The sequence below is a fragment of the Eublepharis macularius genome, chromosome 7 (assembly GCF_028583425.1).
Source record: "Eublepharis macularius isolate TG4126 chromosome 7, MPM_Emac_v1.0, whole genome shotgun sequence".
In the NCBI taxonomy this organism is placed as follows: Eukaryota; Metazoa; Chordata; class Lepidosauria; order Squamata; family Eublepharidae; genus Eublepharis; species Eublepharis macularius.
The window spans coordinates 132,902,847-132,914,953 of record NC_072796.1 but is presented as its reverse complement, the minus strand read 5'-3'; the positions used below and the strand labels follow the sequence as shown (position 1 = coordinate 132,914,953).

Below are 12,107 nucleotides of genomic sequence, written 5' to 3'. Positions count from 1 at the left end.
ATGCTCCACTCTCCTCTTTCCACCACTGCTCCTACACAGCCCACCACAACTTCTCTACTGAGCCTGTCTTTATAGGGCTTTCCCCCTCCCATCTTCCCAGGCTCTTTTCTAGCCCTGATGCCTTCCAGCTGGGTATGCCTCCAGGTGTTCCCTCTCTTGCCCCAGTCCCTCCCTGCTCTCCTATTCTTTCTTGCAAGGAGGGGTTAGATGTAACCCAGCTGGGGATACCCCCAGGTATTCCTCCTTCCATTCCTTCCTGCTTCCTTATCCTTTCCTGCAGGATGGGGCTGGCGGGGCCTTTCCAGGCAATGCGGCTTGGTCACCTCTGCTTATGAGGTACAGCCCTGGCCTCCTGGGTTCTGGCCAGTTCCCCAGGGTGGACATTGCTGCTGGATCCCTCTAGGGCCTGGGCAGGGGTTTCTAGCCCGCCTGTCCTGGCATTGGAGCCTCCAGTAGGCATGCGTGCCTCTTGTCCTTTGGGGCTTGGCTGGTCAGCGTGCACCTGGCTGGCTCCCCCCGCTGGCCCCTTTTCCCCCTCCCCCTCTGCTGACCGGAGCTGAGTCATTTCCCCTGGGATCTCTGTACCTGCAGCCGAGGTGCTGTCGGTCCTCAGATAAGGAGGAGTCTGTGGAAAGTCTGGAGGCCTTGGGGTGCTCGTCCCCAGACACTCCTCTTTTACCCACCGCTACATGTTTTACTGGTAGGACTTGGGCTGCAAAGCTACTGTCCAGGGGCGGTGTTAATGGGATTTTTGCTGTTTTATCTATGTTTTAGATGTAGCTTATGTTTTTACTGTTGTAATGCACCCTGAGCCCTCTTGCAGGAAGGGCGGGATAGAAATTCAATAAATAATAATTCATCACATTTATAGCCCAGATGCCTGCCTGCATGGAATTCAAGGCAGATTACATAGGGTTGGGTCCTACCAGCTTTTTCAATAGCGCAATGGAGAGCTGGGGGCCCTTTTGACCTCTCTGGAGAGGTTATGCTGATCTCCTCTTGAGGTGGGAAGTGTAACCCCCCCCCTTGCCCCAGTTCTCTACCGATTAATCTACCATTGATTACCATCTCCCAACCCATGGGATGTATTGGTTTGGGTGGAGCAATATGGGCTGCTGTGTAGAGTTATTTCTGCTTTTACTGAATTGTATGTTTTATTGTGAATTTAACGTGATTATATTATCTGTTGTCATCTACTCTGAGTCCGCTGGCATAGAGAGCAGACTATACATTTTATAAATCAATCAAATTTATCAATCACTCATGGAAGCTCTATTGAAGGGCTTATTTCAGAGCAGAAATAAGAAGGGGGCTGGTCAAGATAATTTCATTTCTCCCGTGCACCAACAGAAAAGCTGGTAGGATCCAAACCACCCCAAATCCAAGGAGGTCTTCCATCTAGACAACAGTCAGAACCATAGCAATAACAACAACAACAACAACATTCGATTTATATACCGCCCTTCAGGACAACTTAATGCCCACTCAGAGCAGTTTACAAAGTATGTTATCATTAACCCCACAACAAAACACCCTGTGAGGTGGTTGGGGCTGAGGGCCAAACTACAAGTGATGCCTGACACTAGTTGGACACTTGTCAGCTTCCCTCAAGTTTTGATGGGAAATGTAGGCAGCTTGGCGGAATGTTGGACGAGTGACAGTTGGAAAGTCCATTGGACAGCAGTCGGAGAGCCAAGCTGCAAGATCAGGATGCCTACATTTCCCATCAAAACTTGAAGGAAGCTGACAAGTGTCCAACTAGTGTCAGGCATCACTTGTAGTTTGGCTCTGAGAGAGCTCCAGAGAACTGTGACTAGCCCAAGGTCACTCAGCTGGCTTCAATGTTGATGTAACATATGACCTCTTACCATATACTATAGGGGTGGGGGGGGGTCTGTGTTACTCAGAATCAAACTCCAATACATATGCAGCTGCCACACATCTATCCAATTCTCTTCACCACAACATCTGTATACATATGGGCCATCAAGTAACAACTAACTTATGTTGATCCCAGTAAGGGGCTTTCAAGACAAGTGAAAAGCAAAGGTGGTTTATCATCGCCTTTGTAGAGAAACGCCATTCTGTTTGTGGAGTTAACTTTCTATGGGCTGCAGAGGGGAGGGGGCAGTTCTGGAGTGGAATGTGATTGGAGGGAGAGCAAGTCAGTTGGTGGAGGGGAGTTGGAAAGTGACAGTTGGTGGCTGGAGAGTGGAGGGAGAGATGGCTCTGAGGGGAGAGGGAGATCTAATGTAACCCCAGGTATCAAAGGATCGGGCCTACCCTACACAACATCTAATTAGGGCATGAGGGAGATAGAGTAGGGGTTTCTTTTTAGTTTATATTATTCCTTCTGTTCGCTGTATATTTACCTGTGCATAGTTAGAAGTTAAATAAATGAGTTTTGGATTTTATGAAGGAAGAAGGCTCTTCTGTTCCACATAGTCCCCCAACCGCTTGGGCCCACTAGCAGAGGAAGGAGGTTAGGAGGCTGTCCCACCTAACCAGGACCCCATACAGGGACAGTGGTGGCAGCGAATACCCGGAGACAGGAAAGGGAAACAGCCCCTTCAGGTGCCTGGCAAGAGGTGAAAAGGGAGGGGTAGGCAGAGCAGGGTCTACCAGTGGGAGGAAAGGCCCCGTTTCACCACAGCCTTCCTCTGCAATCTTCCTTGGTAGTCTCCCATCCAAGTCCTCCTGACCCTGCTTAAGCTTTTGAGATCTAATAAGACTGGTCTATACTATGCCACCTCCCTTCCCCAACTTCGAATCAAACTTATTTTGTGAAGTCATAATATACTGCATTCCCATTTTGCATCATTGGCCCAATGACTGAAGGACCAGAAATGCAGAATCGAAACATCCTTATAAAAGAAAGAAAAGCCCTTATCAAAGAATACTCTGGTTTCCTTTGTTGCATTCCAGATCTGTAAAAGAAGGAAGGGCAGCTCCCTTTCCCTCGGCAGTCACCCAAGCAGAGGAACCCTCCGGACAATGGTAATTTAAATGGAAATGATCGGTTAAAAAGGATTGCACCACTTTGAAATATGTGACAAAAGGCTTGCGCACCCAGTGTGAATATTAATTATACTACGAATTCCAAGCAGGACACATACAATGACAAATTCAATAAACCGTAATTCAGCTAAGAGAGGAAGGGTGGATTAATTAAGTTATGAACGACTGATGCTTTCTCGCTAACACTGCAGTGTGGGGGAGAATGGGAGTCCTTCTGGTGTTTGAGGAAATAGCCACAACAGTTTCATTAGGGAGGCTGAATGAATTCTTCCCACCGAACGTTCACTCTGAGTTTAGAATTTTGTTCCCAGTGTAGCACCAATGCCTCAGGGCCAAAGTACAAATTAAGTGGTGCAGCCGGCGTGGTGTAGTGGTAAGAGCACCGGGTTAGGATCTGGGAGACCCAGGTTCGAATCCCCGCTCTGCCGTGGAAGCTCGCTGGGTGACCTTGGGCCAGTCGCACACTCTCAACCTAACTTACCTCACAGGGTTGTTGTGAGGTTAAAATGGAAAAGGGGGGGGTGTTATAAGCCACTTCGGATCTCCAGTGGGGAGAAAAAGAGGGAGATCCATTAGAAACTCTGATTAAATTCAAATGAAAGGAGGAAGAAAGATGGGGGAGGAAGAGAAGGAGGAGGAGGAGGTGGTGTGCTTGCTTAATCCTTTCTCTTTCAGTAATATTTTTCTCTCAAAATAAACCCTCCAGCTGTTTCATCCCCCCTAGAGGAAAAGATACATATCCCCATATGTTTTCCATTTCAGATAAAAGCATGTTGGGGGCATTTTGGGAACAGATCTGTATAATACATAGTTTTGGCTCTTAGGGCCAAGCTACACATGACGAATGACACTTGAACAGCAAGTGTATTTCTCCCTGTTCACTTGCCCTCCACTCAATCCACTTGCCGTTCAAGTGTCATTCGTCATGTGTAGCTTGGCCCTTAGTCTTAATTTTAATGTGATATTGATTAAGGCAAAAGCATCTTCCTGTGGGACATTGGGTTCAAACCAGGCTTCTACTTGTGTTGCTTAAAGAAATTCTCTTAATTCCTCTTTACCCAATTTATCTCCCAAACCCAACCAACCAGTTTGGTGTAGAGAGGCAGGACTCTAATCTGGGGGACTGGGTTTGATTCCTCCTCACTTGTCCGTTTGAAGCCAGCTGGGTGACCTTGGGTCAGTCACAGCTTCTCAGAGGTCTCTCAGCCCCACCCACTTCGTAGGGTGTTTGTTGTAGGGATAATAATAACACACTTCATAAATCGCTCTGAGTGGGCATTAAGTTGTCCTGAAAGGCGGTATATAAATTGAATGTTATGTTATTATTAACATAGTGTAACTCCTATGAGGTAACTGGTTTAGCCCAACAGGGTGGAGTTAATAGCTAGAGCCAGGCAGCTGAGGAAGACGCTAATTGGTTTAGCCCAGCAGGGCGGAGTCAGTAGCTAGAGCCAGGCAGCTGAGGAAGACGCTAATTGGTTTAGCCCAGCAGGGTGGAGTCAGTAGCTAGAGCCAGGCAGCTGAGGAAGAAGCTGGTTCCTGGGGAGCGGAATAATAATGAATATGCTCTTATCACCTTGAATAAGGTAATCAGAAATGTTGTATGTGAACAATATGACTTAAAGCAGTGTTTGTGTATTGTGTTTGAATGGTGTTACTGGAATTATATTATTTTTGCAGGGTGGTAATTCCCCAAGAAGAAGACAGAAGCCTGGGCTACAGTTGCTTCAAACTGGAAGGATAGTAAAAAAAAGGGACTCTATCACTTGTCTAATTCCACTAAGTTGAACTGATTCCTTTGAAAAGATTCTTTTTCATAACTCAAATTTGTGTAAAAGTCTGCTTCCTAAGCCCCATAGAACCCATTGAAGTAGAAGTTACAATAGCAAATTCTAAAATAGGTACCAGGATCAGTTGAATTTGTCTCCTGAAGAATCCACACAACACCAAATTTGCCTCTGTTTAAATGGGGCCTATTCGACTCCATTCTGCTTCGTGCCCCCAAACCATTCAGTCATGCATTCATCCTTCATAGCCAGAATAACTGTAGATCTCTGTAAAATTCCACGGTAAATATACCCTTGCTCAATTCAAAACCTAATTAAATATGCACTTTATTTTCTGTATGTTTGCTGCTAATCTTTGAACACTGCAGGGGTGGTTGCATGCTATTTTTGTTATGTTAAGAAAAGTCACATTCCGAAAACATCACATGGGTACAATTTACACAAATCAAATCTGTGCAGGTGAGCCTTTCACAAATACAAGCCCCGAGTAACTCCCTAGCTTTTCATATTGTTAGCAGATGGGCCTGTGGTTTGCAGGCGGGTTTTTGTCACTCGGTAATCGCCTTACAGTGTTGGGAGCCACAATTCGCTCGTCTTTCACAGATAAAACATAAATTGCTTATCCCACAAAGCAGGCATCCCTCATCCACGGCACCAAAATGCCTCGCACTGGAGTTGCCATAATCTCTTCCTGTTTCTTTTCAGAACTACAGTTCTTTCTCAAGCTCTCCACAACTGTTTGAGAGATTCCTTTGTGATTCCCTTGAAAGAGAATATCCATTGTTGTTGGATGGGTTTCTCCTGTTACATGAATTGTTGTAAAGAGCGAAAGAAAGTACACCTTTCAGATTAGGCCAAGTGTAGTTTAGGGGTAGATTTTGCCCTACAGGTGTCAGGACAATGACTTCTGACATAAAGTTTATACCAGAATAAAGTTTATATGCCTGTATTTACACATATATACGCATAGGGCTTTTTTTCTGGGAAAAGACGTGGTGGAACTCTCAAGAGTTTCTGGGAAAAGAGGTGGTTGAACTCTTAAGAGGGAAATGAGAGGAACTGAGGGGCGGGGCCACCAGACATGTTTTTTTGAGAGGTGCCGGAATTCAGTTCCACCGAGTTCCCACTGAAAAAAAGCCCTGTATATGCATATTACTCATATATACGGATATATACACATATTATGCACATATGTATATTAAGTATATATTCATATTACTGATATATATGCATATTATGTATATATACACATTCAGTTTATATGCCTGCGTTTATTGTGATTTTATATGTTTTATTGTGGTTCTAAGTGTATATTTTAAACTCTGTACTCAAACACTATTGTGAGCTGCTCTGAGCCTGCATGTGGGGAGGGCGGGATATAAATATAATTAACTAAACTACCATGCACCAACAGTAATTGCTGGCCTTACTAGGATTACCAGCACTGCCTTGGAAAATGACAGGAGATTTTGAGAGATGTGACTGGGAAGGGTGGAGATTGAGGAAGATATGATGGCACTTTCAGGAGACATTCTAGGAATTTCCTCTAATGTCTATGGTTGAGAAAATAGAGATATAGGGATATTTCTAGAGCATCAGTACAGAGGCAATTTTACAGCATTTTCCTCCTCCTCCTCCTCAATTTCTCAATGGCATGATATTGGGACTGAGGCGAGGGGATGAAGGGGGTTGCAAATAATAATAAATAATAATAACATTCGATTTATATACCTCCGTTCAGGACAACTCAATGCCCACTCAGAGCAGTTTACAAAGTATGTTATTATTATCCCCACAACAAAACACCGTGTGACTAGCCCAAGGTCACCCAGCTGGCTTCAAGTGGAGGAGTGGGGAATCAAGCCCAGTTCTCCAGATTAGAGTCCCACCACTCTCAAACATATATCATCATAATACATAACCCTGCCAAGGAAGTAAATTAAGCAAAGAAATCTGAAATCAAACTGGAAACCAAGGAAGAGCGTCATTCCAGTACTTTGCTTTCAGTGCCCATTCTACCTCATATCCAAACCCTACCCTGAACATGAAAGCTGTTGCTCATTGACGGAAGTCACATCAGTAGGCCAGGCTAAAACTTCCTTTTTCTTCCAAGTTTAGAGAAGAATGAGAGAGGAGATCATGTGGGCTTCTGTGGATAAGTGGATAACAACGCAAATGGCAAAGTTCGTTGCAAGAGTGATAAAGGCTTTATCAAACCCATCTACTGCTGTTGTGGCTGATGGATAAATGTATGTATGTTGCCGACTATCTGACTGAATTGCTCAAACTGATGCTGGTTTTAGTTTAAACTTGTTGTGACTTTAATGATTGTTATAAAATTATAAGAGATATTAGAGTTTTTATTGATACTGCAGTTGCTATGTTATAATCTTGATGTTGTTGATGTCATTTGCTAAGGCTGTGAGCTATCACAAGAAAGACGAGGAGGAGGAAGTGGAGGAGGTGGAGGAGAGGAGAGGTTCAGATTTGGGAGTTCATACAGTCAGTTCCCGAAGGAACTTCCAAGGACCTGAGAGAAAACAGCTGTGGTAGCCTTCTCGCATCTTCCCCAGGGCTACTACAAGATATGTGCCCTGAGGGAAAAGCAAGAGAAATTATTAAGTTCAGGGAATTCATCCTACCAACTCCTGAGAAGACCAGCAATGGCCTGAGATGATGATGATTTCTTTTTTTTACGACTCATGGGCCGCTTCCACACTACTTACCTTCTTCCGGAACGGGGCGCAGCATCATGAAAAAAATGCGGAAGATAGCGTCTTCTTGCGCGACATCACGCAAAACTTGTGCGAGAAAACGCCATCTTCCATGGTTTTTTTTTGTGACGTTGCGCCCCGTTCCGGAAGAAGGTGAGTAGTGTGGAAACGGCCATGGTTTTGTCATTTCAGATTTTAAAATGTAACCTGTCTTGGTTGTCTTGCCAGAAAGGTTCCATGTAAATACATTCAATAAATAAAAGTAAACAATAAACACCTTTCTGCCTCCTCAGAAACACTAAATGGTGGTGGGGGTGGGGTGGGTGGGGGAGGAGTTGTCACACCCCTGACAACACGTCTCTGGTATATACATAAATCAACCTCAGAATTTCGAGAAAAATGGATACTCTTTTTTGTAGTTAGAAATCAAGAAGAAGGAAGACTACATTTAAGCTAATTAGAAGAGAAAGCAAAGGGCAATATATATTTGTAATATGAGTTTGTAACAAAACCTTTATTAGATATGAAGATAGATGGTAAAGATAGAGATATTTAAATGGAAGTGAAAAATCAAGAATATGTAAGGCAAGTTCTACACAAATATGTGAACCATACAATTTGAATTATTTTAGTTTATGTTCCTGTTTAAATGTATATGTTCAATATATGTTTTATAGGGTTTTTATGTATGATTTAGATGATGATATTTATGTTTTATGTAGATACATGTAGTAGTAGATGATAGTAGATATGTGATTTAGGTGACTGTATGATCATATTTTTGAGTTTATTAACTGAAATAAAAAATTAATTAAAAAAAACAGGTCTGGTGGGTAGGGTTACCAGGCCTTCCACCAATCACTGCTGTTGCCTGCTGCCTCTCTGAGTGGTGGTGGGAGAAAATTAAAAATGCTGCTGGCCTCTGTGCCAGTACATCACTTCTCGGCACAACCTAGAAGTGACCATTGTAGCTCTAGGAATCACCAGAAACTCTGTGGCAAACTCTATGATTTTACCAGTAGTGTTGATGATGTTGGCAATGTCACACATTCTCCATGTCCCCACCTCTCAACCCTCCCACTGGTTGCCAGTCTTGTCTTGGCAACGCTACTGGTTGGCTTCATTTTGCATTGGTAGATAACAAGTTGTACGGGGCAGAAGTGGGAGAATAAAAACATAGATTCACTATTCTGGATAAAAAGAGGCAACATAAACAGTCTTAACCAGGGGCAGCGTACATTCAGGACCATAATTGGAAGCAATGCAAATATTATTATTGCCTTCTTGGCTTTAAGTAATATTTGCTGATGAACTGTCTAGCTGGATCAGATTAAAAATTCATCTAGTACAGCGTATTCATTCCACGAGAAGCCAAGCAGATGCATCTGGAAATCTTGCAAGTACAGCATCAACACAACAGCTCTTTTCTGTGTTCCCGGCACCCAGGACTTAGGCGCATAGTGCTTCTGAACATAGAATTTCAAATTTGCCATCATGGTTACTAACTATTTGAAACAGAATGCTAGATGCTTTCTTTCTTTTCAGAGCCATTGGCGCCACTGCCAAAAGTATACTTAGGTTCCAGAAGAGGCTGGCCTCCAGCGTCTGCACTGGGGCGAGACAAATGTCTGGCAGGATCCCAATGAGATTAATGAAATTGCAAATGCAAACTCTCGTCAGCGTATCAGGAAACTAATCAAGGATGGTCAGATTATCCGCAAGCCTGTGACCGTTCACTCACATGCTCGGTGCAGAAAGAACACCTTGGCCCGCCGGAAGGGCAGGCACAAGGGCAATGGTAAGAGAAAAGGTACAGCCAACGTCTGTTTGCCAGAGAAAGGATGAGAATTTTGAGGCATCTGCTTCTGAGGTACAGGAAGACCAAGAAGATTGATCAACATAGTATCACAGCTTGTACTTGGAAGTAGAGATGGGCACGATCCAAAAAAAAAATTAACAATCCGGCTGATCGTGGATCGGCGCCGGTGACGATCCCAAATTAACAATCCACACCGATCATCTCCCATTCCCGAGCCGTGGATCGTGGATCGTGAATAGTGGAGGCCAAAGCGGGGTGCGCTGCTATTCCCAGCTATGTGGGAAGGTGGGTGGTGGTGGTGGCCGCTGGGCCTGGCGGGCACGGGGAGACGGCGAGGAGCCGCCTCCCCTCAGAGGGCGGGGGGTCTGGCTACTCGTCTGTGTTTGGCCATCAGAGCTGCCTATCAGGGTTTGTAGGGATGAGATTGGAGTGCCCATGGCTACAGAACACCCCATTCCCCCTCCCTCCCCTGGGTGTCTTCTCCCAACTTGTGACTGCTTTGCTGCTCCGTGGTTGGAAGGAAGCCCTGCTGATCAAGGAAAGCTGGGCTTCCATTTGGGTTTCCAGGGCGACAGAAGGAGGGCAAACAGAACTCAGGCTTTCCCCTGGCTCCGTTGCCAGGGGAATAGATTGCTGGCGCCTGAGTGTCTGGATCCCCGATCCGAGCCCGAACGCAACGATCCAGGCCTCTCCCGATCGCTGGATTGTTGGCCGTGGACGATCACGATCTGCCGGGTCACAATCACGCGATTGCCATTATCGTGGGGTTTTTTTTATAGTAATGCAGATCGTGCCCATCTCTGCTTGAAAGTCAAAGGCAATGTGTTCAAGAATAAGTGGATCTTGATGCAGCACATCCATAACCTTAAGGCAGAGCCGGTGCCAGGTTTTCTGGTGCCTGAGGCCAGATACCTGCACCCAGGGGCAGATTCAGGGGGGGTTGCTGCCCCCACATGTGCATGCACAAAGCATGCGCATACACCCAGACTGCGTGATGACATCACTGCATGTGACATCATCACACAGGGCATGCTGCTGTGAGCCGGCCACCCCATTGGCGAGGCAGGTAGCTGAGACAGCACACAGGTGGCCCTCCCACCCTCCCGCTCAGTTGCTCCACACCACCCCAGCCACTTGCCACGCCTGGCTGGCCCACAGCTGTGTGCTGCCAGCAGCAGCGGCCACATGGGGCAAATGAGTGGGAGGGCTGGGAGGCTGCCTGCTCAGTTGCCGTCACTGCCGCTGCCAGCACATGCTCCTGGCCGGGCACCAGCGGGTCAGGCGCAGCAGGCAGCCAGGGCGGCACACAAGAGTGGTTTTCCAGCCCACCCATTCAGCCACCAGCACTGCCGCCGCCAGCCCTGCAGCATGCGCCCCCTCCCCTGGTCAGTGCTTGAGGTGGCTGCCGGCACCACCTCAATGGACACGCCGGCACTGCCTGAAGGCAGACAAAGTATGCAAGAAACTTCTGGCTGACCAGGCTGAAGCCTGTAGGTCTAAGACCAAAGAGGCCTGTAAGCACTAGGGTTGCCAGCTCCGGGATGGGAAATTCCTGGAGATTTTGGGGGTGGATCCTGGAGAGGATGGAGTTTGGGGAGGGGAGGGGCCTCAGCAGGGCCTAATACTATAGAGTCCACCCTCCAAAACAGCCGTTTTCTCCAGGGGAATTGATTTCTATTACCTGGAGATCAGTTATAATTCCGGGAGCTCTCCAGCCACCACCTGGAGGTTAGCAACCCTAGTAAGCACCATGAAGCACACCTACAAGCCAAGAAGGAGGAGATCCTCAAGAATGCCCAAGGAGGAAGAAACAAAGAAGTAACTTCTACCTTCCTTTGTACATAGTGCTCAAAGGATATCCAATAAATCTCATAATAACATCCACCTCTCCCAAAGAAAGAGACAGAGTGCCGGACCAGATGGCCTGCTGGTAGTGCTGCCCCCCTCCCCCCCGGTATGACGTTTCTGCATTCTCTTTCCTCCGTCTTTGTCCTTAAGCAGCAGAAATGGTACCAGAGATGGCTTTAAAATTCATAATTAACTATTTTATTTATTTTAGAGGGGGAAGGTCAGCTTAGCAGAGTGGGTTCACTCTGTTACTATACCATCAATCACATAAAAATTGTAAGGCCATAAGACTGCATGGGGAAATAATTGTTTTTTAACCCAGGACAGCAAAGAACGAGGGAAAGAGACAGAGAGAAAACCTTCTGGACGTAGGACTTTTTTGCACCCAAGTCCTTGTTTCTAAAGCCATCTGAGCAACTGGAAGTGCTCCCCACACACACACTCTTTGTTGCAGATGCGGACAACCTCTTAACAACCTATTCAATCGGTGATGAGATTTCTTGTTCCTCTTGACAGCTGCCGGAGACAAAAAGGCCGTCTCCTCTAGCAAGTCACTTTGCAATGTGATGAATGTTACAAAATACACCTATTAAGCAGGGAAGACGTTTTCTACATCTCCCTTGTAAGGTAAACGAAAGTTTCAGGAAAATGTCTCCGTCTAGGACACTAGCATTGGTGTGAGTTTGAAGGAGAGCAGGGAGTATGCTGTTAATCTTTACGCCACTCTGTTGATTTTTGTTGTAATCCACTCTGAGACCCCTTGCAGGGCAAGTGGAATATACATTAAATAAATAAATAAATAAATAAATAAATAAAATAATTGTGGTGTGGGAGAACTGTGGGCCTTGTCACAAACCCTAGTTTTTATTAGCTATGTTTTAACAGTCAGGTTGGCTGGTTCCCTTTTGTCTATCAGGTCAA

The 12,107-nt window shown here is 45.7% G+C and overlaps 1 pseudogene; it reads left to right on the top strand.

Moving 5' to 3' along the window:
* Window positions 1-9,038: 9,038 nt before the first annotated feature.
* LOC129333984 (60S ribosomal protein L19-like) lies at window positions 9,039-11,160 on the top strand (annotated as a pseudogene).
* Window positions 11,161-12,107: the final 947 nt, after the last annotated feature.